Here is a 26667-nt window from a genome sequence, read left to right on the forward strand (position 1 = left end):
TAATGTTGTCGGTATATAAGATGACTACAGCAGAGAGGCGGGCTTTCGGCCCATCTTCTCCGTGCTGGCTGTCTGCAAGAATACTCAACTACTTCCACTGCCGTACATTCTCACAAAAGCAATTAATATTTGTATTGCCTTTCCTCCTTCTCCCAGTTAAAATTAAACCCAATACACGCCCGCATTCACTTTGAGCTGGCACTTTGTCGTCAGAGGAGAGCATTCAAAGTGACCAACAGGTGAACCACCTATAGCTTTGGCAGCGGTTCCACAAGTAATGGAACCTGAATCCAGCGCCCGAGGCCATTCGGCCAGGCAACCTCTCACAACCTGCTGTTTCCCGTCGCCTTGATGTTGTTTCCACTGAAACAGAACATAAAAAACATCGGAAAAGGAACAGGAATTAGCCATAAGCCCCCTCGAGCCTCCGTTCCCACTTAATAAGATCATGTCAGATCCCCAAACTCAGCACCAATTTCCCATCTGATCCCGATAGCCCTTAATTCACTTAAAGTCCAAACATTTATCAGCCTTCAATATACTCATCGACTGACGATCCACAGAGCTCCAGGCTACAGAATTTCAAAGATTCACAAGCTTTTGGGTGAAGAAATGTCTCCTCGCCTCAGTCCTAAATGGCTGACACATTATCCGGAGAATGTGAGCCCAGTTCTAGACGCTCCAGCCAGGGGGAAACAGCCTCTCAGCATGTTCACTGTCACTCAGGAATCAATCCAGTGAATCTTGTTTGCACACAGACAGCGAGTGAATGGAGGGAACAAAGAGCACAAAAGTGAACAGAGATAGAGACACAGGCAGAGAGACTGAGAGAGTGAAAGAGAGCGAGGCAGATATACAGGGACAAAAAGCGGCAGACAGAGGGAGAGTGGTAGACACTGAAAGGGACAGATACACTTCACCATTCCACATGATTGTTAAATTAGATTGACAGACAGAAAGAGAGAAGTAAAGACTTACATTTTAACAGAGCCTTTCACCAACTCAGGACAACGGGAAGCTCTTTAGAGCCAATGAAATCTTTTTGAAATGTAGTCACTGTTGTAATCTAAAAGCAGGAGAGTTTGATTAAAATGTTGATTCAGTAGTTGAGAAAATTCGATCTTGAGAAATCCATCTCAATGTGGAATCGTTCTTTCGATCTCCCTAAACATTTCATGGTTTGTTTGATGCAGATTCAGCAGATGCAAATCTGCAGCTGTGTGAATAAATTTCAACTCGAATCTCTGACGAAACAGGGACAAAGCATCCCATTTCTATCAGGTCATCTCTCAGCCTTCTCTTTTCTAGAGAAAAGAGCTTCAGGCTGCTCAGCCTTTCCTGGTGATTATAACCTATCTGTTCCTGGAACATTTGTGAATCAACTTTTAACTTCCTGTTCCTTCCGACACCTGACAGCAGTAGAAACAATTCCAAATGTCCGATTGATTTCAGTTTGGACTATTTGTATTTATAAGTTCATTCTCTCGATGTGTCCATTGCCTTAGCCACTCAACCACTAGGATTCGGTGTCTGTCCGTTTAAATGTTGCCCATTGACAATTTCGTTCATCCTCCACTTTGTACCAAACCGACCCTCAGAAGCTGAAAAGTCTTCATTCAAAAAAAAGAAAGAAAGCTCCTCTTGTATATTTTAAAACTGCCCTTTTTATTCTCTGTACCACCTTAATATGAAGACACACAACGAACGTGAATAAGGTTTGGATGGTGAAATGGGGAACTGAACCGCATTGAAACACACACAGGAATATACACCGAGATTGACAGAGGACAAGGGTTTGTTTCTAAGGCGAGGCAAACATCCAGAAAGCAAGCATGACGCCAACCTGGCTCTGTTTTTGTTCCATTTCTAGCTGTAACTTTTGTGAACGCTTGCAGACGAATGGAAATTAGAGAACGCTTGGGGTTTTGGATGTTTTTTATTCAACTTAATCGAAATTTAATTGTGCAGGTACACTGTAAAATTCAGGAATGATAAGAAGAGTAGTTGTCAGGATTCCAACCCACCTGTGGAGACCCCAATAGATTCAAAACCTGTTGCCTTAACAACACAGTCGCGAATCCAAGCCCCAGATTTGCATGAATGTAGTTTGTATAAAATCATAGACGGCTACATCAGACGGTCATTCAGCATATTGTTCACATGCCGACTCTCTAGAAGAGCAACTCACCGACTGCAATTCCACACCCCGCCCTTTTCCTACAGCAACTCATATTTATATTGTCTCTCCTCATTCCACCGATCAAAGTAAAACACCACACACTCCGCTGGGTTTAATGTGAGTTGGGATCTGTTGGTTCAAATGGGACAGCTACATATCCTAAAAGGAAGATAACTTGTACGTTTGGCGACGGTGGGATTCGAATCTTTGTTTTTTCGGAGACTGGAGCTTTAATCCAGCGGCTTAAAACACTCAGCTACGCTATCAGGTTACAAAGGGATAATCATAATTTCCTTCACTGGTATTGCCAACGAAAAGAACAGAAGCAAAGGAGTAGGGGGAGGTCATTGGGGAACTTGAACCAGTTCCGCCAGTTAATCAGATCATCCTGCACTTTGTAACAAACAGAAATCATCTCCTCTGCAAACTTCGTTTTTCAATGTTTCATTATTTCGATGTTTCAAATGATGTTTCTTTTTTCCTTTATGACTCTGCGTGTTCACTCAATGAAATGTTGGTAATAGGTAATGAGATTGTATATATTGACTCAGAAAAATGAGGAGATGTTTGGTCAGGGTAAATATTTTTAGATAATTTGATTTGACATCAACGATTTCAAAAAAATTGAAAACTGTCAAAGGTTTCCGAATCCAACTCTTCATGTCATTGGGTCAGGAAAAAATTGTTAACTTTCATACATTGTGCATGGACACAGCAGAAGGCCCTGCACCTCTTTCAATATTGTTTTTTCTTAACGCAGAGTTTTCAAAAGGGAATTGGACAATGACTTGAAAGGGAGAAAAAGATCAGGGTTATGGAAAGAGTCAAATAAATTGAGATTAACAAGATAGCCCGTTGAACAAAACTGACATCGAAATGATTGTCTGAAAGACCTCTTGTAGAGCTGTGCCATTTGATGATGACATTGTTGATCAGTCTGTCTCCAGCATTCCTAATGAGAACAGCCGAATTCCATTTCTTCAAAACAAAGACCCAAAGTGCTGCTGCATGACGTCACCGTTTAACATTTTAGTGATGCCAATTGAGCCTTTGTGCTGTTTCCTGTTTCTGTGGTGCAGTGATTTTCATGCTTGCCTAGAAACGTGAAACGTTCTCCGGTTTAAAACTGGGCAGAGCCATTATCATAATTTGTGGGTTCACGTTGAAGCCACGTGACCTGGTCAGTGTTTATCCCTCAACCAAGAACACATGGTCTGCTCATTGTGACGTGCCTAGTTTTGGCTGTTTCCTGAGCGGTGATTGGCTGCCGTGTTCCCTACGTTACAACAATGACTGCAGTTCAATTAAAGCAAAACTGCGGAAATCTGGAAAGGAAAACAGAAAATACCGGAAAAACTCAGCAGGCCTGACAGCATCTTTTGAGAGAGAAACCTGCTGAGTTTTTCCAACATTGTCAATTTTTATTTCAAAAATTACTTAATTGGCTGGAAAGTGGTTTGAGACATACACTGGTCGGGAATAGCGCTATTAAAATGCAAGTCTGTCCTTCTTTAATTATCTTAAATCCCAGTCCTCTGGTTACTGACCCCCGTCAGTGGAAACAGTCTCTCCCGATCTGCTCTCTCAAACCGCCTCGTCCCCGTTGCCCCCTCCCCCATCATTTTGAGCAGCTCCGAGAAATCTCCGTTTAACCTTCTTTGCTCCACAGAGGACAATCCCGGTCTCCATAAAATATCCACAAAACTGAATTTCCTCATCCCTGGACATGATGCAAGGCGGAGGATTGAAGCTGCAGTTGCCGCCTTCTGCTGGCAGCGGGTGATTGGAGAGTGCGGGGCCGGAATATTGCTGCTTTTCTGCTTTTCCCTGTCTCACTCACTGTGGAGCTGAGGAAGAAAGAACAATTGATGGGTTTGTTTGAATCCAATAACTTCATAAATTTTGGAATATATTGTCAGTTGGCAGGTGTGAAAATGGAGAAGGAACCAAAATAGAAATCTCAGTCTCCAGCTTTGTGAATCTTCAGATATTCTTTGGGAACCGGAATCACAGGAGAATGAAGGGTGAACTGTCCGACTAACCAGAGACGGTCAAGGCACCTTTCCCTTCTTTAAGACGCTAGAACATTGACTTTGATGTTATCAGTGAAATTAACTGATCTGAGACATTGAAATGATTCTCGTTACTGCACCTCAGGAATTCAAACCTAATATCGGCTTCGGGACAATCAGAATACTTGGTAACAGACAAGACAGCGAAAGACTCGATGGGAGACGGCACCGGTTGTAGGAGAGCTGGTTCCCGGTGACATGGATGTGTCTGCAGTGGGTGGGATCAGGCTGTTTCCACATATCCACAATGAATGTCCCGCCCTTTATTTTGGAAGAGTAAAACTGATAGAGAACAATTCTCATTCCTGTAGCAGCAATTTGAAACTTTAACTCGATGACACCCTGTTTTGAGGGTGCATCGGTCTCTGTGGCGCAATTAGTCAGCGCGTTCGGCTGTTAACCGAAAGGTTGGTGGTTCGATACCACCCAGGGACGGATGTTCCATTTTTTTCAGCATTCATTGTCACTCAGTTCCCGGTTGTCTTTGGCTACTTGAGCTGAATGTCAAGACCCCGGAAATGTTGCCGGCTCCACTGTGCTGCAGTGAGCTCCCAGGTAAGCGGCTTTTTTTCGAATATTCATTTCAAATATAATGAGAAAGCATTTAGACCTACCATGCACTGATATCCAACACACTGGAAATTTATGAAGTTAATGGATTGAAACAAACCCATCAATTCTTCCCTCCTCCTCAGCTCCACAGTGAGTGAGACAGGGAAAAGCAGAAAAGCAGCAATATTCCGTCCCTGCACTCTCCAATCACCTGCTGCCAGCAGAAAGCAGCGACTGCAGCTTCAATCAGCGGGTTACTGCCCATCGCTGGGACGCGAGATACTCCAACCTGGACCAAACCTCCCAATACACCGAGCACAGGCTCAGGAAAACTCAGGTATATTATATCCCGGTCACTAAGCCTCCAAGCAGCATTTACAGAATACCCGAGTGAGTGAGTCACAAATAAAAGTCACACCAACTTTCTAAATCTTTTCACTGTCAAATTCCTTCATTTTATTGAAAAGCTGACTGTTGTGAATCCGAAAATGAGCACCATGGGATTTGTGTTACTAAGTGACTTGTTTTCCACTGATTGTCCGTCAGGTTTGCAATTCAATTTCCGTTGGATATTGAAGCGAATCTGATTTCAAAATGAGGTCACAAAGCAGGTAAATATTGAATCCAGAAACAAATCCTGAGGAAAATGGATCCCAATGTTTGGAAGGAGGTGTAGCTGAGAAGCGGAAGCTGTGAATTTGTGTTATTGATAATTGAATGGAAAGCATTAGATCCTTGGTCAATCATCGTGGCCGAGTGGTGAAAACGATGTTTTTAAAATCCACTGGGGTTTCCCCAGGAAATTTCCAATATTACCAACTGTGCTTCTTATTGTTGCTGATTTCAACCAGGTGTCCACAGAACTCTCGGATCAATGGAAGAAAAAACATCCAAAAATTCTCCTGATTTTTGGGCTCTAAGTGAATGAAATACTCTCGGGATCGGGTGTTGGGGCTGAGGATCCGCCATGATCTTACTAAGTGACGGAGGAGGCATGTGGGGCCTCATGACCTTTTGTTTCTGCTTTGCTTCTGTTCTATTTCCGTAACAATACCGGACAGGGCGATGGGCACTCGTATCCTGAGCTTGGTAGCGCAACTGTGCTGTTGTAGATGGTTGAAGGTCTCACGGGTTCCTAATCCCACTGCTGCTAAAATTGCCCTGTTGGTCGAAAAAGTGCCAGCTCACACTTAAAGCAGGTGTGGGCAGCGCTTCACTTCAACATGAACAACGAGGAGAGACATTAAAAATTTAAATGGCTGTGGAGAAAATGCGGGGTTGTTAATTTAGCAGAATCCCTCTTCCATAAACTGGCGTGGACACGATGGGCCGAATGTCCTCCTCCTCTGCTGTAGCCGTCTCTAATTTCATACCAACGACACTAACCTGTGCATGGGGCCAGTCGTCGTGGCCGAGTGGTTAAGGTGATGGAGTCCAAATCCATTGGGGTTTCCCACTTCTCATTATTCCTGGTTTTAACTCTGCGTCTACAAAGTTAATTATCGGTTAAACGGAATAAAATCCATCCAAACACGCGGACGTTTTCCTACTTATGTTCATTCCCGAAACCTGCAGTGGAAATGGAGCAAAACTTGGCGTCAGGCTTGCTTTCTGGGCGTTTGTCTCTCCTTAGAGACAAACCCTTGCTCCCTGTCACTCTCGGTGTATATGTCTGTGTGTGTTCCTCTGTGTGTGTCAATGTGGTTCAGTTCCCCGAGGGGTTGAACACATTTTTACCATCACAATATTTATTCACATTAGTTGTGCAGCTTCAGATGAAAATGTTACAGAGAAACATGTCAGGGTGAAAGAGACAAGAGGAGGTTGCAATGTTTGGAAGGAGGTGCAGCTGAGAAGTGGAAGATGTGAATGATGTTATTGGTGATTGAGAGGAATGCATTGCAATCTTGGGGCTTTTGTCGGTCGATTATCTTCTACACTTTGAAATTCAGAACAAGCTGAGGCTCCAGGTGGAAAACAACAGTTGCCTCCATGTATGTTGGGATATGGGATACATATGTTATGTGTGCCTGGCTCGTTCAACTGGTAGATCATAAGGCTCTTAATCTCAGGGTCGTGGGTTCGCCGCACGTTAGATGCAGCTTCTTTCAAACAAATAATCACCAACCTCATCGCTGCGGTTCCTGTGAAACTTGCACATGATGGATATTCACCACTGGATTCAAAGCACTTTCATGTCACATCACTTTCTGTCTCACCTCCAGCTCTCTCCGCCCTTCCAGGAGCTGTTTGACCAAACCCAGTCAATTAGTGCGAACGTAAAACACAACGTGATCGGTTTACAGATAACAGGGTAAAGAAACATCAGGATCTTCCTGATTCTCCCAGGTACTGATTACAGGAATGTGCACAGTGCCGATTATCCACAGTCACTCTCTCCTTCCAGTCTTGTGCACGTTGTTCAGCTTTGAAATTTTTCATACTTTCACACTGGATTTCAATGTGAAGAAAGCAGAGCTGTGATAAACTTATATTGTTCAGTAGATGTGCTGCAAGAAGGTACATAACTGGATGATGATAACAGTGCTCTTTGGACGCGGTGAGCTCCAGGGAAGGATTGGCACCATTAATGTGTCGTTCAATTAGTCTCGTGACAAATCTCGTGCTAGAAATGAGAAGTAAACTCGCTGAATTTGCTCCGTGTTTTGGTTTCAAAAGAGCTGAATACAAGGTAGGAAAGTGCATCTCGCTAGAGTGGGTTATAAAATGACAGAATGACTGTGAAAGAAGCACCCGTGCTGTGACGGAACATAAAATTATAGAAAGTTACAGTATAGAAAGCTACCATTCGGCCTCGATGAGCTGATGTACTACTTTTGAAAAACAGTTGTGATTGTTTGATCCAGCAGGAGTGATATTTTTGTCAGTGCAAACAGTATGCAGCAAAATTTATCCTTCTCCCACCCATATTTTTTATCGCACCAACATTTCCATAGTTAGTGCTTTGCACCCAGCCCTTGTCCTCCTTTCATTCCCTCACACCGCCTTTATCCTTGTTCCAGGTGTGACATTTCCAGTTCTTGAGGCGAAACTTCAACTGTCACCCCACTGATTCTGGTGAAGTTGCTAAATGTTTTCAATCAATAAGTAATTAATACTCATTTTAGCAAGATCGAAAATCTGCATTCCCTGACCGAGAACCGAACCCGGGCCGCGGCAGTGAAAGGACCGAATCCTAACCACTAGACCACCAGGGGAATTGCCAACCTGCTTTCGGTTTGGTTTATGGACGCTGCTTTTATCCATGTTTCCATTAGATGGAACGAATTCTTCAGTCAATGACAACAACGGTTTCTGTGAGCTGGAACATGAAATTGACAGTGAGGTGAAATATCCCCACAAGCTGCTCATGTGTAACTGTCAATTTCCAAAACCCACCAACCTCATCACTGCGGCTCCTGTGAATTTTTTATTTCCGACCCGTTTCACCAGAGATACGTTTCAAACGAACATAAGAACATAAGAAGTAGGAGCAGTTGGAGTCAATCATTCGGCCCCTCAAGCCTGTCCCGCCATTCAATAAGATCATGGATGATTTGCCCCAGGCCTCAGCTCCTCTTTCCTGCCAGCTCCTCATAGCCCTCAACTCCCCGATATTTCAAAAATCTATCTACCTCCTCTTTAAATACTTTCAGTGATCTTGCCTCCACAAATCTCTGGGGTAGAGAATTCCAGACATTTACTACCCCCTGAGAGAGGGAATTCCTTCGCATATCAGTTTTAAATGAGTACCCCCTTATCCTGTAACTATGTCCCCAAGTTTGAGATTCCCCACTAGTGGAGACATCTTCTCTACATCTGCCCTGTCAAGCCTCTTCAGAATCTTGTCTGTTTCAATAAGATCACCTATCATTATTATAAACTCTAATGAATAAAGGCTTAACCTATTTCGCCATTCTTGATAAGTCAGTCCCTTCATCCCAAAAATGAGTCTACTGAATCAAGATTCCCCACTACTGGAAACGCCTTCTTTACATTAACCTGTCAAGCCTCCTCAGAATCATGTAGGTTTATAGAGGAGATTTTACTGTTTACACCGATACAAATATCTCCCAGATCTAGTTCCAAATCTCGTGTTAAATGAGAAGAAAGCTCCTCGCTGAATCCTCTACTTCTGAGCTGCACCTCCTTCCAAACATTGCAAACCCTTCTTGCATCTTCCATCCTGATATTTTTCTCTGTAACATTTTGATATGAAACTGCACAACTACTGTGAATAAAGTTTGTGATGGGAAAAATGTTTTCAACCTCCCGGGGAACTGAACCATATTGACACACATAGAGAAACACACACAGACATGTGCACCGAGAGTGACAGAGGGCAAGGGCTTGTCTCTAAGGAGAGACAAACACCAAGAAAGCAAGAATGGCATCAGCCTGGCTCTGTTTTTGTTCCATTTCCGACTGGAATTTCGTGAATGCATTCAGCAATTAACGGAAATAGTTCCCGAGTTTCTGGATGGATTTGATTCAATGTAACCGATAATTAACTCTGTAGACACAGAGTTAAAACCAAGAATAATGAGAAGCGGGAAACCTCAATGGATTTGGACTCCATCGCCTTAACCACTCAGCTATGACGACTGGCCCTATGGATAGGTTAATATTGTTGGTATCTGAGCATAGGTGGCTGCAGCAGAGAAGGAGGGCATTCGGCCCATTGTGTCCGTGCCGGCTCTCTGGAAGAGCAACTCAGCTACTTCCACTACCGTGCATTCTCACACAAGCAATTAATATTTCTTCTCCTCCTTCTTCCGGTTAAAGTGAAACCCAATAAATGTCTGCATTCACTTTGAGCTGGAACCTTTTCGTAGGAAGAGAGCATTCAAAATGAACCACAGGTGAACCACCTATAACTTTGGCAGTGGTTCCACAGAGACTGGAACCTGAATCCAGCGCCTGAGGCCGTTTGGCCAGGCTACCACGCTCAACCTGCTGTTTCCCGTCGTCTTGATGGTATTTCCACTGAGATATAAAATTGAAATGATCAAAAAAGGAACGGGAATTTCACGCCCCCTCCTTGCCTCCTCCTCCAGTTCATAAAGTCATGGAAGACCCCCAACCTCAACACCAGTTGCCCACCCAATCCCGATACCCCTTCATTCCCTTAAAGACCAAAAATCTAAACATCTCAGCCTTCAATATGCTCTGCGACTGAGGATCCACAGACCACTGGGCTACAGAATTTCAAAGATTCACAAACGTTTGAGTGAAGAAATGTCTCCTCACCTCAGTTCTAAATGGCTGACACATTATTTGGAGAATGTGAGCCCAGTTCTCGACGCTCCAGCCAGGGGGAAAGAGCCTCTCAGCATGTTCACTGTCAAGCTAGCTCAGAATGTCAGACTGTTCAATGAGATCACCTCTCATTATTCTAAACTCCAGAGAGAATAGACTCATCCCACTTAATCTCTCCTCCTAAAACAACCGCCTCATCTCACGAACAATCCAGTGAGCCTTGGTTGCACACAGACAGCGAGTGAATGGAGGGAACAAAGAGCACAAAAGTGAACAGAGATTGAGGCAGAAACAGACACTGAAAGAGTGAAAAAGAGCGAGGCAGATGTACAGGGACAAAGAGAGAAGATAGAGACAGAGAGCAGGGTAGACACTGAAAGGGACAGATACATTTTACTATTCCATATGATTGTTAACTTGGATTGACAGACGGAAAGAAAGAAGAGAAAGAAAGATTTACATTTGAACAGAGACTTTCACCAACTCAGAACAACGGGAGGCGCTTTAGAGCCAATGAAAGCCTTCTCAAGTGTAGTCACTGTTGTAATCTAATGACAGGGAGAGTTTGATACAAATGCTGATTCAGCAGATGACAAAATCCGATTTTAAGAATTCCATCTCAATGTAGAATCTTTCTTTCTATATATCTAAACATTTAATTCACCAGGATATTGCCTGGGATGAAACATTTAAGTTATGAAGGGAGGTTGGATAGACTTGGGTTGTTTTCGTTGGAGCAGAGAAGATTGAGGGGCGACCTGATCGAGGTGTACAAGATTATGAGGGGCAAGGACAGGGTGGAAAGGGAGCAGCTGTTCCCCTTCGTTGAAAGATCAGTCACAAGGGGACATAATTTCAAGGTGAGGGGCAGGAGGTTTAGGGGGGATGTGAGGAAAAACTTTTTTTACCCAGAGGGTGGTGACGGTCTGGAATGCGCTGCCTGGGAGGGTGGTGGAGGTGGGCTGCCTCACACCCTTGAAAAAGTACCTGGATGAGCACTTGGCACGTCATAACATTCAAGGCTATGGGCCAAGTGCTGATAAATGGGATTAGGTAGGTATGTCAGGTGTTTCTCACGTGTCGGTGCAGACTTGATGGGCCGAAGGGCCTCTTCTGCACTGTGTGATTCTGTGATTCTGTTTGATGCGGATTCAAAAGATGTAAACCGAAGAAATAAATTTCACCTCGAATCCTTGACGAAACAGGGACAAAACATTCAATTTCTATCATGTCATCTCTCAGCCTTCTCTTTTCTAGAGAAAACAGCTTCAGGCTGTTCAGGCTTTCCTGGTGATTATAACCTATCCGTTCCTGTAACATTTGGGGTTGAACTTTTATTTTCCTGTTCCTTGCGACAACTGACAGTAATAGAAACAGCTCCTAATGTCCGAGGGATTTCAGTTTGGTCTATTTGTATTTACAAACTCATTCTCTCGATGCGTCCATTACCCTAACCACTCAATCACAAGGACTCGGTGTCTGTCTGTTTAAATGTTGTGCAGTGACAATTTCCATCATCCTCTACTTTGTACCACGCCGACCCTTAGAAGCTGAAAAGTCTCCAGTCAAAAAATGAAAAAAAGAAAACTCCTCCTGTATCTTGTAAAACAGCTCCTCTTGTTCTCTGTATCGTCTTAATATGAAGCAACACAATTAACGTGAAAAATGTCTGAATAATAAAAATGAGGAACCGAACCACATTGACTCACACAGAGGAACAAACACGGACATATACACCAAGAGTGACAGAGGGCAAGGATTTGACTCTAAAGAGAGACAAACACCCAGAAAGCAAGCCTGACATCAACCTGGCTCCGCTTTAGTTCCATTTCTAGCTGCAACTTTTGTGAATGCTTGCAGACGAATGGGAGTTAGAGAATGTTGGTAAAGAGTGATTAGATTGTGTATGTCGACTGAGAAAAATGAGGAGATTGGTTAGAATAAACTTTTTTTTAGAACTTTCGACTGAAATCAACTATTTTTAAAATGTTTATAACAGTAATAAAAATTCGGAATCCAACTCTCCGTGTCATTGGGTCAGGGAAACTTTGTTAATTTTCACACACTGAGCATGGACACTGCAGAAGCTCCTGTACCTCTTTCAATATTGTTTCTCTCAACTCAGAGTTTTCAAAAGGGGATTAGACAAAGACTTGAAAGGAGGAGAAAAAAAATCAGGGTAATGAACTGCGACAAAGAAATTCAGATTACTAGAAAGCTCTTTGTACAAAACTGACGCAGATACGTTGGGCCAAAATACCTTATAGTTCTGTGCCATTTGATGATGACATTGTTGATCAGTCTGTCTCCAGCATTCCTAATGAGAACAGCCGAATTCCATTTCTTCAAAACAAAGACCCAAAGTGCTGCTGCATGACGTCACCGTTTAACATTCCAGACAGCTCCATTGGGCTCTTTACAGCGCAGGGTCTGTGCAGGGCAATGGGGGTCACGGTCATTTCACATGTGGCAGAGCAGCGGTTTGAAACCGGACGACAGCATGATTCAAACTTGTTCATCTAAGTGAGTGAATGTTCAATAATTTACATTTGTTGTTAAAAATGAACACATGGGTTTGAATCCTGCCGCCTGAGGATTTATCATTTTAAATAGGAGAAAATTCTCCCAAACACACCCGTGTTTTCTTACTCATTTGTCGGCATTCATGAGGTGGCGTAGTGGCATTGTCACTGGGCTAGAAATCCAGAGATAAAAGCAAAATACTGTGGCTGCTCCTTCCCATCGCCTTTGCTGGTATTACGACTGAAATCGAACAGAAGCAAAGCAGCAACAATACGTCATAAGGCCCCACAAACCTCCTCCGTCACTTTATAAGATTATGGCGAATCTCCAGCCTCAAACCCAATTTCCCACCCGATCCCGATAGTCCTTCATTCCCTCAGAGTCCAAAATTTTTTCGATAAAATTTTTCGATAAAAGCCAAATACTGTGGATGTTGGAAATCTGAAATAAAAACAGAAAATGCTGGGAAAATTCAGTATGCTTGGAGAGAGAAACAGAGTTAGTGTTTCGATTCCGTATGACTCTTCTTCAGAGCTCTTTGAAAGCAGCACACTATAACTTTCTATAATTTGATATTTCCCAACACCACGGTTACTTCGTTCACACTCACTCTGCCATTTTATAATCCACTCTTGCGAGTGGGTTCAAAGCTTAACAACGTGCACAAGACTGGAAGGAATCTGCGACTGTGGATAATCGGCACTCTGCACATTCCTGTAATCCGTATCTGGGAGAATCAGGAAGATGAGATCCCAGATTATCTTTACCATGTCACCTGCAAACTCATTATTTCTAAAATCCTTGGGCCCCACATTCCCTGCCCCTGATGCGCAGGGGAAGCTTGGGTTCATGAACTGACTGTGTCTGCATCAAGCAGCTAATTGACCTGGTAGCTGGACGGGCAGAGGGAGCTGGAGGCGAGGCAGGGACAGAAGCAGAAAGAGATGCGACATGAAAGTGTTTAAAATTTGATGTGTGTCAGTTACTTTCAGTGATGAATTTCTGCCGCGTGTTCTCTTGTCAGTTTCACAGGAGCTGCAGTGATGAGGGTGGTAGGTTTTGGAAATTGACAGTTACACATGAGCAGCTTGTAGGTCTATTTCACATCACTGTCAATTTCATGTTCCAGCTCACAGAAACCGTTGTCATTGACTGAAGAATTCGTTAGATCTAAAATGGAAACATGGATAAAAGCAGCGCCTATAAACCAAACTGAAAGAACTCTGGCAGCTTCCCTGGTGGTCTAGTGGTTTAGGATTCGGCGCTTTCACCGCCGCGGCCCGGGTTCGATTCCCGGTCAGGGAATATACGTTTTCGATCTTGTGAAAAATGAGTATGGATAACTTCTTGATTGAAAACGTTTAACATCTCCACCAGAATCAGTGGGGTGACATTTAAAGTTTCGCCTCAGAGCTGGAAATGTCACACTTTGAACAAGTTGGGAACACAGACAAAGGCGGAGTGAGGGAGTGAAAGGAGTACTGGGTGCAAAGTACTGACCACAGAGATGGTGGCGCCAGGCAAAATATGTGTGGGAGAAGGACAAATTCTTGTGCCTACTGTGCACTTACAAAAATATCACTCCTGAGGAATCAACCAGTCTGCTGTTTAAAAACTGCTCTTTAAAAGCAGCACATCAGCTCATCGAGGCCGAATGGCCTCTTTCTATGCTGTAACTTTCTATAATTTTATGATTCCCAACAGCAAGGGTGCTTCTTTCACAGTCATTCTGCCATTTTGAAACCCACTCGAGCAAGATGTACTTTCTTACCTTTTTATTCGGCTCGTTTGAAACTAAAACAAGCAGCAAATTCAGCGAATTTTCTTGTCATTTCCAGCACGAGATTTGTCACGAGTCTAATTGAACGACACATTAATAATGCCAATCCTTCACTGGAGCTCACCGCGTCCAAAGAGCACCTTCTTGCAGAAGGTGAACAATATAAGCTTATCACAGCTCTGCTTTCTTCACATTGAAACCCAGTGTGAAAATACGAACAATTTCAAAGCTAAACAACGTAGGCAAGGCTGGAAGGAGAGTGTGACTGTGGATAATCGGCACTGTGCATATTCCTGTAACCTGGAATCTGGAAGAATCAGGAAGATCGAGGTGTTTCTTTAACCTGTTATCTGTAAACCGATCACGTTGTGTTTTATGTTCGCACTAACTGACTGTGTTTAGTCAAGCAGCTCATGGAAGAGCAGAGCGAGCTGGAGGTGAAGCAGAAAGAGATGTGACATGAAAATGCTTTGAACTTATTGTGCATCAAGTGCTTTCAGTGGTGAATATCCGTCGTGTGCAAGTTTCACAGGAACCGCAGCGATGAGGTTCGTGATTATTTGTTTGAAAGAAGCTGCATCTAACGTGCGGCGAACCCATGACCCTGAAATTAGGAGCATTTGCTCTGCCAGTTGAACTAGCCCAGCACACATAACCTATGTGGTCCATATCCCAACATAGATGGAGACAAATGTTGCTTTCCACCTGATACCACAACTTGTTCTGAATTTCAAGGTGTAGAAGGTAACCGACCAACAAAAGACCCAAGGTTGCAATACATTCCTATCAGTCATCAGTAACATCATCCACATCTTCTACTTCATAGCTGCACTTCCTTCCAAACATTGCAAACTCTCTCTTGTATCTTTCATCATGACATTTTTCTCTGTAGCTTTTTAATGTGAAGCTGCACAACTAATGTGAATAAATATTGTGATGGTAAAAACGTGTTCAACCCCTCGGGGAACTGAGTCACATTGACACACACAGAGGAACACGCACAGCCATATACACCGAAAGAGACAGAGGGCAAGCGATTGTCTCTAAGGAGAGACAAACGCCCAGAAAGCAAACATGACACCAAATTTTGCTCCATTTCCACTGCAGGTTTTGTGAATATTTCGGGAATGAACAGAAATAGGAAAACCCCCGAGTGTTTGGATAGATTTTATTCAATTTAACCGATAATTAACTCTGTAGGCACAGAGTTAAAACCAGGAATAATGAGCAGCAGGAAACCCCAATGGATTTGGACACCATCACCTAAACCACTCAGCCATGACGACTGACCCTATACACAAGTTAACATGGTTGTTATAAAATCAGACTTGGCTGCAGCAGAGGAGGACATTCGGCCCGTCGTGTCCGTGCCGGCCAATGGAAGAGGAATTCAGCTGATTGAACAGCCCCGTCTCTTCTCCACAGGCATTTATATTTTTATTGAATCTCCTGGTTCTTCCTGTTAAAGTGAAACCCCGCTCACACATGCTTTAACTGCGAGCTGGCACTTTTCCTACCAACAGGGCAATTTTATCAGCAGTGGGATTAGAATAAAGAGCGAAACCTTCAGCCACCTACAACCACTCAGCTGCGTTACCGTGCTCAGGATAGTACTTCTCATCGCCTGGTCTGGTGTTGATACTGAAATCGAACAGAAGCAAAGCAGCAGCAACACGTCATAAGGCCCCATAAGCCTCCTCTGTCAATGAATAAGATCATGGTGGATCCCCAAGCTCAACACCAATTTCCCACGCGATCCCGATAGCCCTTCATTCCCTTAGAGTCCAAAAATCAGGAGAATTTTTGGATGTTTTTTCTTCCATTGATCCGGGAGTTCTGTGGACACCGGGTTGAAATCAGCAACAATAAGAAGCACAGTCGGTAAGATGTGAACTTTCCTGGGGAAAGCCCAGTGGATTTTAAAAGCATCATTCTCATCACTCGGCTACGATGATTGACCAAGGCCCCAATGCTTTCCACTCAATCATCAATAACATCATTCACAGTTTCCGCTTCTCAGCTGCACCTCCTTCCAAACATTGGGATCCATTTTCCTCAGGATTTGTTTCTGGATTTAATGTGTAACTGCTTTGTGTCCTCATTTTGAAATCAGTTTCGCTTCAACATCCAACACAAATTGAATTGCAAACCTGATGGACAAACAATGGAAAACAAGTCACTCACTAACACAAATCCCATGGTGCTTATTTTCAGATTCACAACAGTCAGCTTTTCAATAAAATGGGAGAATTTTAGAGTGAAACGATTTAGAAAGTTGGTGTGACTTATATTTGTAGCTCACTCACTCGGGATTTCTGTAAATGTTGCTCGGAGGTTTAGTGAGCGGGACATAATCTACCTGCGTTTTCCTGAGCCTGTGCTCGGTATATTGGGAGGTTTGGCCCGGGTTGGAGCATTTTGCGTCCCAGGGATGGGCAGTAACCCGCCGATTGAAGTTGCAGTCGCCGCTTTCTGCTGGCAGCAGGTGATTGGAGAGTGCGGGGCCGGAATATTGCTACTTTTCTGCTTTTCCCTGTCTCACTCACTGTGGAACTGAGGCAGAGAGAATAATTGGTGGATTTGTTTAAATCCAATATCTTCATATATTTCAAAAGCGTTAGATATCGGTACATGGTGGGTCTAATTGTTTTTTCATTATATTTGAAATGGATATTCGGAAAAAAGCCGCTTGCCTGGGACCTCACTGGATAACAGTGGAACTGGCAACATTTCGGGAATCTTTCCTTTCAGCGCAAGAACCCAATAACAACCGGGAACTGAGTGACAATAAATGTTGATGGGGAGAAAACAATGAAAGCTTCGTCCCTGGGTGGTCTCGTGCCACCAACCTTTGGTCAATAGCCGAACCCACTAACCAATTGCATCACCAAGACTGATAATGACGCAACTTGCAAGATATCCTAAGCCAAGGCATCAGCGGGTTAAAACTTCAGATAGCTGATACCGGAATCACAATTGTTCTTTAACTCGTCCAAAATAAATGGTTGGGAAATTCATTGTGGATGCATGAAAACAGTCTGATCCCACCCACTGCAGACACATCCATGTCACCGGGAACCAGCTGTCCTACAACCAGTGCCGTCTCCCTTCGAGCCTTTCGCTGTCTTGTCTGTTACCAAGTATTCTGATTGTCCCGAAGCCGATATTAGGTTTGAATTCCTGATGTGCAGTAACGAGAATCCTTTCAATTCCTCAGGTCAGTAAATTTCACTGAGAACATCAGAGTCACTGTTCCAGCGTCTTAATTAAGGAAAAGGTGCATTGACTGTCTCTGGTCAGTGAGATAGTTCACCCTTTATTCGCCTCTGATTCCGATTCCCAAAGTGTTTCTAAAGATTCACAAAGCTGAAGACTGGGTTTTCTGTTTTGGTTCCTTCTCCATTTTCCCACCTGCCAACTGACAATATTTTCCGAAATCTCGTCTCAATCCTTCGCCTTGCATCATGTCCAGGGGTGAGGAAATTCAGTTTTATTGGGAGATTATAGAGACAGGGATTGTTCTTTTTAGAGAAAAGTAGTTTAAACGGAGATTGCATGGAACTGCCCAAAATGAGAGGGGTGGTAGCGGTGGGGATGGGCGGTTTGATACAGCAGACAGGGAGAAACTGTTTCCACTGATGGGGGTCACGAACCAGAGGAATGGGATTTATGATAATTAAAGTAAGACAGACTTGCATTTAGATAGCGCTTTTCCAGACTAGTGGACGTCTCAAAGCGCTTTCCAGCCAATGAAGGACTTTTTGAAGTGTCGCCATTGTTGTGATGTAGGAAACACGACAACCAATCACCGCTCAGCAAAATCCCACAAACAGCAAAGTCACAATGCGCGGATAATCTGTTTTTGTGACGTTGATTGAGGGATGAATAGGACACGTGGCTGTGAGATATTGTATTCCCTTAATATTTAGCATCAAACGTGAATTTTTGGACATTTGGTTATCATTAAGTTAACAGATTTTGATTATGTTTCTGCCCAGTTTCAAAGCGGGGACTATTCACAGGTGATAACCACTCCAATACAGAACAATACCTGACAGAGCCAGAGGCACCTACACATCATGTTAAACTGTGAGGTCCTGCAGCAGCACTTTGGGTCTTTGATTTTCGGAAATGGAATTCGGTTGGCAGATTTAGAAATGCTGCCGTCAAATTAATCTGATAATATCAGCCTAAAATGGCACAGCACGTGAGGAGACCATTCAGCCCAGCATATCAATAACAACTTTTTAGGAAGTTCTTTCTAATTATTCTCCATTTCGTTTTCTTTCTCCATAACCATGATGTTTGCCACTTTCAAATCATTGTCCAATTCCCTTTCGAAAACTCTGAGTTAAGAAAAGCAATACTGAAAGAGGTGCAGGAGCTTCTGCAGTGTCCATGCTCAGTGTGTGAACATTAACAAAGTTTCCCTGACCCAATAACATGAAGAATTAGGCTGGGGATTCTTATAGAGCTTTGAAAAAATGAAGTCCATTTCAAATGGAATTTGCAAAGGAATTTTATTCTGACCAAGCATCTCCTTATTTTTCTCAGCCCATATGTACATTCTCATTCCCCTTGGTGTACAACCTGTTACAGAGGCAGTTATAGGAAAGAGGAAAGGTTTTCTACAGCTATACAAAGCCCTGGTTAGATCATGCCTGGAGGACTGGGTATAGTTCTGAGAACGGCACCTTATAAAGGATAAATATTTGCATTGAAAGGTTCAGAGGAGCCGCACTGATTAGGTTGGTGAGTTTTGGAAATTGAAAGTTGTACATCGCAGCTTGTGGCACTATTTCACCTCACTGTTCACGTCTAACGCACTCGATGCTGTTATTGGCTGAACAAGTCTTCTGTGTTTGACCTAAACATGCTATTATTCGGCGCTCCCACTCCTGCCGCCCGGGTTTGGCCCTCATCAGAGAATGTTGTGTTCTTGTTACTGTGTGAACTGTCACAATGAACTGATCCTGGAGTCTCTTTCCTCTGGGTTCTGCAAAACACTTAAATTCTCTTCCTCTTTCATTCTCACTCTTTCATTCCCAGTTTGAGTCGGTTCTCCTGTCGGACTCTTCAACAAACTCATTTGGGCGGACAAGCGGCAGCTGGAATTTAATGTATGGAAGTGAAAAGTGAATCATGCTGGTCGGAAGAATGAGGAGAGGCAACATGAAACAAAGTGTACAATTCTAAAGGGGTTTCTTTGTTACACAGCGAGTGGTTAGGATCTGGAATGCACTACCTGCGAGTGTGGGGGAGGCAGATTCAATCGCAGATTTCAAAAGAGAATTGGACAGAAAATGCAGGTCTCCGGGGAAAAGGCGGGGGAGTGGGACCAGGTGAGTTATTTTCCAGAAGGCTAAGAGGTCTCTCTTTTCAGACACAGATTAGGAGATTTTTTCTCCCGCCGAGGGAATTATTTTCCCCAGAAAGCAGTGGAGGCTGGGTCATTGAATTTATTCAAGGCAGAATTAAACAGGTTGTTGATGGGATATATGAGGGGGGAGCGGCGGGGGAGCATAAAAGTGGAGTTGAGACCAGGACCAGATCAGACATGAACTTATTGAATCCTGAAGCAGGCTTGAAGGGCTGAATGGCCTCCTCCTGTTCAAAACTCCTGTGTTCCTCAGGCTAGGGCCGAATGTAACCTGTTCTCTGATTCTCCAACACAATGGCGGGGCGGGGGGTGGCGGGGGGTTTGGCGGGGTGGGGTTGGGGGTGGGTGGGGCGGGGGGAGGGGGAGGCTCGAGGGGCAAAATGGTTCCATTCCTACTCCAGTTGTTATATTCTAATTCAGAGCTGGTCCCACTCGAAGCAATGGCTGAAGGAGTATTCGCTGTGGAATATGGTTGAGTAGACTGAAGAGCTGAATTTAAACTGTGTTTTCAAACCCCACCGCTGTCAAAATTCCAGCTCATTCGTTTTCTTCGGTCTCTTCAGTAAATCCCTCAGGATGCGCTGGGGAAAGTTGTCACCTGAAGTGCTTCATTTTGTTCGGAACAATGAGGAGGGGGTGATATAAATTGCAGGGTTACCGGAAATAGGTGGGACAGAATCCAGTTTTCTCTGCAACAATACTATGATTTTGGTTGAGCAACATGACCATTAGCCCAGCGACTGTAGTCGTGCCGAAAGGTTAAGGCTATGGATTTAAAATCCATTGGGGTCTCCCCACGCAGTTTCGCCATCCTCCTGACTGCGCTGCTCACTGTTTCATCTTTTAGGTGCCTCCCGAATTAATTATTGGTTAAATGCAATAAAATCCTTCCAATCACTCCCGTGTGTTTTGTCCTGCTTCGCTTCCGCATTCCTTCATTTCCGTTCATCGACAAGCACTCACCAAATCTGTAGTCGGAAATAGAACAAACACTGAGCCAAGTTGGTGGTATTCTTGTTTTCTGGGTGTTTGTCTCTCCTTAGGCCTCTGTCACTCTCGGTGTTTTTGCCTGTCTGTGTTTCAATGTGGTTCAGTTCCCAGAGGAATGAACATATTTTTGCCATTGCAAACTTTATTCACGTTCGTGATCTATCATCATGGTAAATGGTAAAGTGAATAACAACAGGTTTAAAAGTTGCCAGAGCTACAACATGGGACGGCTTGCGTGCCAAACAGCATAAGTAGCAAGTGATAGGCAGAGCTAAGCAATCCCACAACCAGCGGATCAGATCTCAGCTCTGCAGTCCTGCCACAGTCAGTCATGAATGGTGGTGGGCAATTGAACATCTCACTGCAGGAGGAGCCCAGAACATCACTGCAAAAGGTAAGGCTGAGGAATTTGCTACAATCTTCAGCCAGCAGAGCCGAGTGGATGATCCACCTAAGTTTCCTCCGGAGGTCCCCAGCATCACAGATGCCAGTCTTCAGCCAAATCGATTCACTCCACTTCACTCCAAGGAAGGCTGAAGGCAATGGATGATACAAAAACTACGGGCCCTGACAAAATTCTGGCAATAGTACTGAAGACTTGTGCTTCAGAGCTTGCCGCGCCCCTGGTAAAGCTGTTTCAGTGCAGCTACAACACTGCCATCCACCCAGCAATGTGGAAAATTGCCCAGGTAGGTCCTATACACAGAAAGCAGGAGGAATCCAACCCGGCCAATTACCACCCCATCAGTCTACTCTCCATCATCAGTAAAGTAATGGAAGGGGTCATCAACAGTGCCATCAAGCAACACTTGCTTAGCAATAGCCTGTTCACTGGCACCCAATTTGGGTTCCACCAGGTCTACTTAGCTTCTGACCTCATTACAGCCTTGGTTCAAACATGGACAAAAGAGGTTAACTCCCAAGGTGAGGTGAGAGTGACTGCCCTTGACAGCAAGGGCGCATTTGACAGAGCATGGCATCAAAGAGCCCGAGCAAAATGGGAGTCAATGGCAATCAGGGGAAAAATCTCCACTGGTTGTAGTCACACCTACCAGAAAGGAAGGTAGTTGTGGCTGTTGGAGGTCAGTCACCTCAGTTCCAGGATAGCACTGCAGGAGTTCCTTATGGTAGGATCCTCGGCCCAACCATTTTCAGTTGCTTCATCAATGATATTCCTTCCATCATAAGGTCAGGAGTGGGGATGTTCACTGATGATTGCACAATGCTCAGCACCACTCACCACTCCTCAGATACTGAAGCAGTCCATGTCCAAATGCAGCAAGACCTGGACAATTTCCAAGCTTGGGCTGACAAGTGGCAAGTAACATTTGTGCCATACAACTGCCAGGCAATGACCATCTCCAACAAGAGAGAACCTGACCATCGCCCCTTGACGTTCAGTGGCATTACCATCACTGAGTCCACCCCTATCAATATCCTGGGGGTTACCAATGACTAGAGAATGACTGGAAATGCCATGTAAATACTGTGGCTAGAAGACCAGGTCAGAAGCTATGAATCCTGCCACGAATAACTCATCTCCTGGCTCCCCAAAACCTGTTCACCATCTACATGTCACAAGTCAGTGGTATGATAGACTGCTTCCCATTTGCCTGAATGAATGCATCTCCAACAACACTCATGAAGCTCGAAACTGTCCAGGACAAAACAGCCCGCTTGATTGGCACAACATCCACAAACATTCTTCCCCTCCATCACCAACGCACAGTAGCAGCAGTGTGTACCATCTACAAGATGCACTGCGGGAATTCACCAAAGGTCCTTAGACAATAACTTCCAAACCCACTACCGCTATCTCCTAGAAGGACAAGGGCAGCAGAGATATGGAAACACCACTACCTGGAAATTTCCCTCCAAGACTATTTTCTAAATGGGGAGGGAATTCAGAAATCTGGAGTGTAAAGGGACTTGGGAGTCCTAGTCCAGGATTCTCTTAAGGTTAATTGCAGGTTGATGCGGTAGTTAGGAAGGCAAATGCAATGTTGGCATTTATTTCGACAGGACTAGAATGTAAAAGCAGGGATGTGCTTCTGAGACTTTATGAGGCTCTGGTCAGATCACATTTAGAATATTGTGAGCAGTTTAGGGCCCCGTATCTCAGGAAGGATGTGCTGGCCCTAGATGGGTCCAGAGGAGGTTCACGAGAATGATCCCAGGAATGCAAGGCTTAACATATGAGGAACATTTGAGGACTCTGGGTCTATGCTCGATGGAGTTTATAAGGATGAGGGGGGATCTGATTGAAACTTACAGAATACTGAAAGGCCTGGATAGAGTGGACGTGGGGAAGATGTTTCCATTAGGAGAGGCTAGGACCCGAGGGCACAGACTCAGAGTAAAGGGAAGACCTTTTAGATCAGAGATGAGGAGAAACTTCTTTAGCCAGAGAGTGGTGAATCTATGGAATTCATTGCCACAGAAGGCAATGGAGGCCAGGTCATTGAGTGTATTTAAGACCGAGATAGATAGGTTCTTCATTGGTAAGGGGGTCAAAGGTTACGGGGAGAAGGCGGGAGAATGGGGTTGAGAAACTTGTCAGCCAAGATTGAATGGCGGAGCAGACTCGATGGGGCGAATGGCCTAATTTCTGCTCCTATGTCTTAAAACTTAAGACTTAAAAGTCACTCACCATCGTGACTGGGAAACATATCGCCGTTCCTTCACTGTCGCTGGGACAGAATTCTGGAACCTCCTTCCTACAAACACTGCGGGTGTACCTACACCGGATGGACTGCAGCGGTTCAAGAAGGCAGCTCACCATCACCTTCTCAAGGCCAACTAACGACGGGCAGTAAATGCTGGCCCAGCCAGCGAAACCCACATCTCGTAAATGCAAAATTAAAATGGAAAACATTTTCATCCAGAGAGTGGAGGGCGTCTGCAATTCATTTTCCAAGCTCATGCTTGAGGCTGAAATTATCAAATTATTTAAAAAGTACCTGGATCAACACCTGAAATGCTGTAACCTGCAAGGCTGGTGACAAGGTGCCGGAAAGTGGGAATATATTGAGCGGCTGGTTTCTTTTTTCTCTTTTTTGGCTGGCGAAGACATGATGGGCTGAATGGCCTCTTTCTTCACCGTAAAATTTCTATAATTTTGTGGTTTCACGTGGAATGATGTTATTTATGACTGAGAGGAATGCAATGCAACCTTGGGGTTTTTGTCGATCGATTACCTTCGACACTTTGAATTCCAGAGCAAACTGAGGCTCCAAATGGAACATATTTGTCTTTCTGCGCGTTGGGGACGAGAGCAAGTGGATGCACATATCATCAGTTGGCAGAGTGAATGACACTGGACCTGTCGGTTGTGAGTTGGAGCTGCTTGATGGGCGCCATTGCTTTTTAAACTTTGCTGCTTTCATGGCTGATCCCCAGTTCTCCATTCCTCCGACAGTCTCACCACTCAAACTGATTCTTTCTCCATCCTGTTTTGTTCATATCAATGTTGCTGGCTTTCCATGTGAAAACTGCCTCCTCTTCAACGGAAGGCGGAGAATTTAGTGCTTTCAATTTGATGCTTTCACTGCCGCAGCCCAGGTTCAATTTCCAGCCAGGGAAATCTTTTTCCTTCCCGCTGTGTAAACTGTCACAATGAGCAGGAATTCCTTATCAAGTGAACTTAGGCCGGGCAGCGTCTGTGGAGTGATAAACAGACCTAATCTTCCAGTTGGTTGATCTTTCAACAGAGCTGGAAAAGTCAGGGATGTAACAGGTGGAAAACAAGTCCAGAGGCGGAGGGAGGGGAGTGAAAGGACAAAAGGGAAGGACTGTGATAGGCTGCAGAGAGAAATTGACTCAAGGGTTGAGGGTACAAAATGAGGGTGGGAAGGGGACAGATTTTTCTTCCTGTTGTTCAGACAGGGACAAAAGTCACTCCTGATAAACCAATCACAATGAGCAGATCATGTGTTTTTGGTTGAAGGATAAACAGTGACCAGGCCACATGGCTGTAAGATACTGTCTTCAACATACATGAATCTGCAGATTTAGATGATGGCTCTGTGCAGTCTTGAACCAGGGATCTTATCATGTGTTAGGTAAAGGGGACAATCACTGCACTGAAGAAACAGGAGATAGCCGCAAAGCTCAATGGGCCTCACTGAAATGTTAAGAAGTGACGTCATGCAGCAGCACTTTGAGTCTTTGTTTTGAAGAAATGGAATTCGGCTGTTCTCATTAGGAATGCTGGAGACAGACTGATCAAAAATGTCATCATCAAATGGCACAGAACGATAGGAGGTATTTTGGTCTAACGGATCTATGTCAGTTTTGTACAAAGAGCTTTCTAGTAATCTGAATTTCTTTGTCTCTATCCATAACCCTGATTTTTTTCTCCCCCTTTCATGTCTTTGTCCAATTCCCTTTGAAACCTCTGAGTTGAGAAAAGCAACATTGAAAGAGGCGCAGGAGCTTCTGCAGTGTCTGCACAACGTGTGAAAATTAACAAAGTTTCCCTGATCATATGACATGAAGAGTTGGATTCCGAATTTTTTTACAGTTATGGAAATTTTAAAAATAGTTGATTTTAAAACGAATATTCGAAAAAAATGTTTATTCTGACCAATCTCCTCATTTTGCTCAGTCGATTTTTACAACCTAATTACCCTTTACCAACATTTCGTTGAGTAAACACACACAGTCACACAGGAAAAAGAAACATCATTTGAAACATCGAAATAATTAAACATTGAAATAAAAAAAGTTACTACTGGAGATGATTCCTGTGTGTTACAAAGTGAAGAATGGTCTGATTAACTGACGGATTTGGTTTGAGTTTCCCAATGACTGATTCCTGCTCCTTTGCTTCTGTTTTATTTTGGTGGCAACACCAGTGAAGGAAACAATGTCTAGTGGTACTTAGTGAGGTAGAGTGGCCGAGCGGTCTAAGGCGATGGATTTAGGCTCCAGTCTCTATGGCGGAATGTACACGGAACCTGCGTGTGGTGAGAGTAGGGTTAGTGGGCACATGGGGCAGAGAAAGAAAATAAACGAGGTTGAATACGCGCAGGGTATGTGAGAGGCAGCCATAAGAAACAGAGAAAAGGGCAAGAAATGCGGTCGAACAGGTAAAGGATTAATGCTATTTTATTTTTATAAATGCCCTCAGTTATTTAATTAATTTCCAAATAAGGTTAAGTGGATAATTCGCCGCGTTCTTTAACTCCTCTCTGAAGTTACTCTGCGTCGCTGCATAAATACACGTGTTGGTGCAACAGCTAAAAAGCTGTAGCATATACCCGCTTTCCTGCAGAATGAACCTTGGGTCAGTGAAATCAGAGCCTGCGAAATAATAACTGATTGAAAATCGCACATACAACAAATTTATAACATAGGTCAGCCATAGCAGGATAAAAGTGCCCGAAATGGACAGCAGCAAAACGATGGACTTTCTCCTGCTCTCCATCTCTGGATCATTCCGATTCCCTCCATTGCTGTGGACCCGGAGTCTCCTGCGGGCTCTGCTGGCTTCTAGAATGTGTCTGACTGTCAGAGCATTGAGCAAAAGAATCAGAACAAAAGGCACACAAGGGGTGAGAATACGATCCAGCCAGTCAAACGCTGCCCAACCAGGTGATGTGTAAAATAACAACTTCATGCTGCAAAACCATGGAATATCGTCTACTATGTACAATGGTTCATATATAAAATAACAGGGGTCATTTTTAACACAGCTCAGAGAACAGACAGTCCCAATAACCACAGCGGCTGTTCTCTCTGTGCAAAACTTTACTTTGAGCTTTTGATAACAAATGGCCACAAATCGATCAAAGGTAAAAGCGACTGTTAACCAAACTGAACTGTCTCTTGCTGCATAGGTTAGGACAGCACTAGCACTGCAGCCTGGAGTGGTCGTCAGAAAACTAATCGGGAAATAAATACCACGGATCCGATTCAGTATGACCGCAGT

The 26667-nt window shown here is 44.0% G+C and overlaps 2 non-coding genes across 2 annotated transcripts; both read left to right on the forward strand.

Annotated features, from left to right (window-relative positions):
• Positions 1-4612: 4612 nt before the first annotated feature.
• trnan-guu (transfer RNA asparagine (anticodon GUU)) lies at positions 4613-4686 on the forward strand. The gene has a single exon. It is a non-coding gene; the product is annotated as a tRNA-Asn (tRNA).
• A 9131-nt stretch (positions 4687-13817) lies between these two features.
• Positions 13818-13890, forward strand: trnae-uuc (transfer RNA glutamic acid (anticodon UUC)). The gene has a single exon. It is a non-coding gene; the product is annotated as a tRNA-Glu (tRNA).
• Positions 13891-26667: the final 12777 nt, after the last annotated feature.

The sequence above is a fragment of the Cetorhinus maximus genome, unplaced genomic scaffold (assembly GCF_964194155.1).
Source record: "Cetorhinus maximus unplaced genomic scaffold, sCetMax3.hap1.1 HAP1_SCAFFOLD_3323, whole genome shotgun sequence".
Taxonomy (NCBI): Eukaryota; Metazoa; Chordata; class Chondrichthyes; order Lamniformes; family Cetorhinidae; genus Cetorhinus; species Cetorhinus maximus.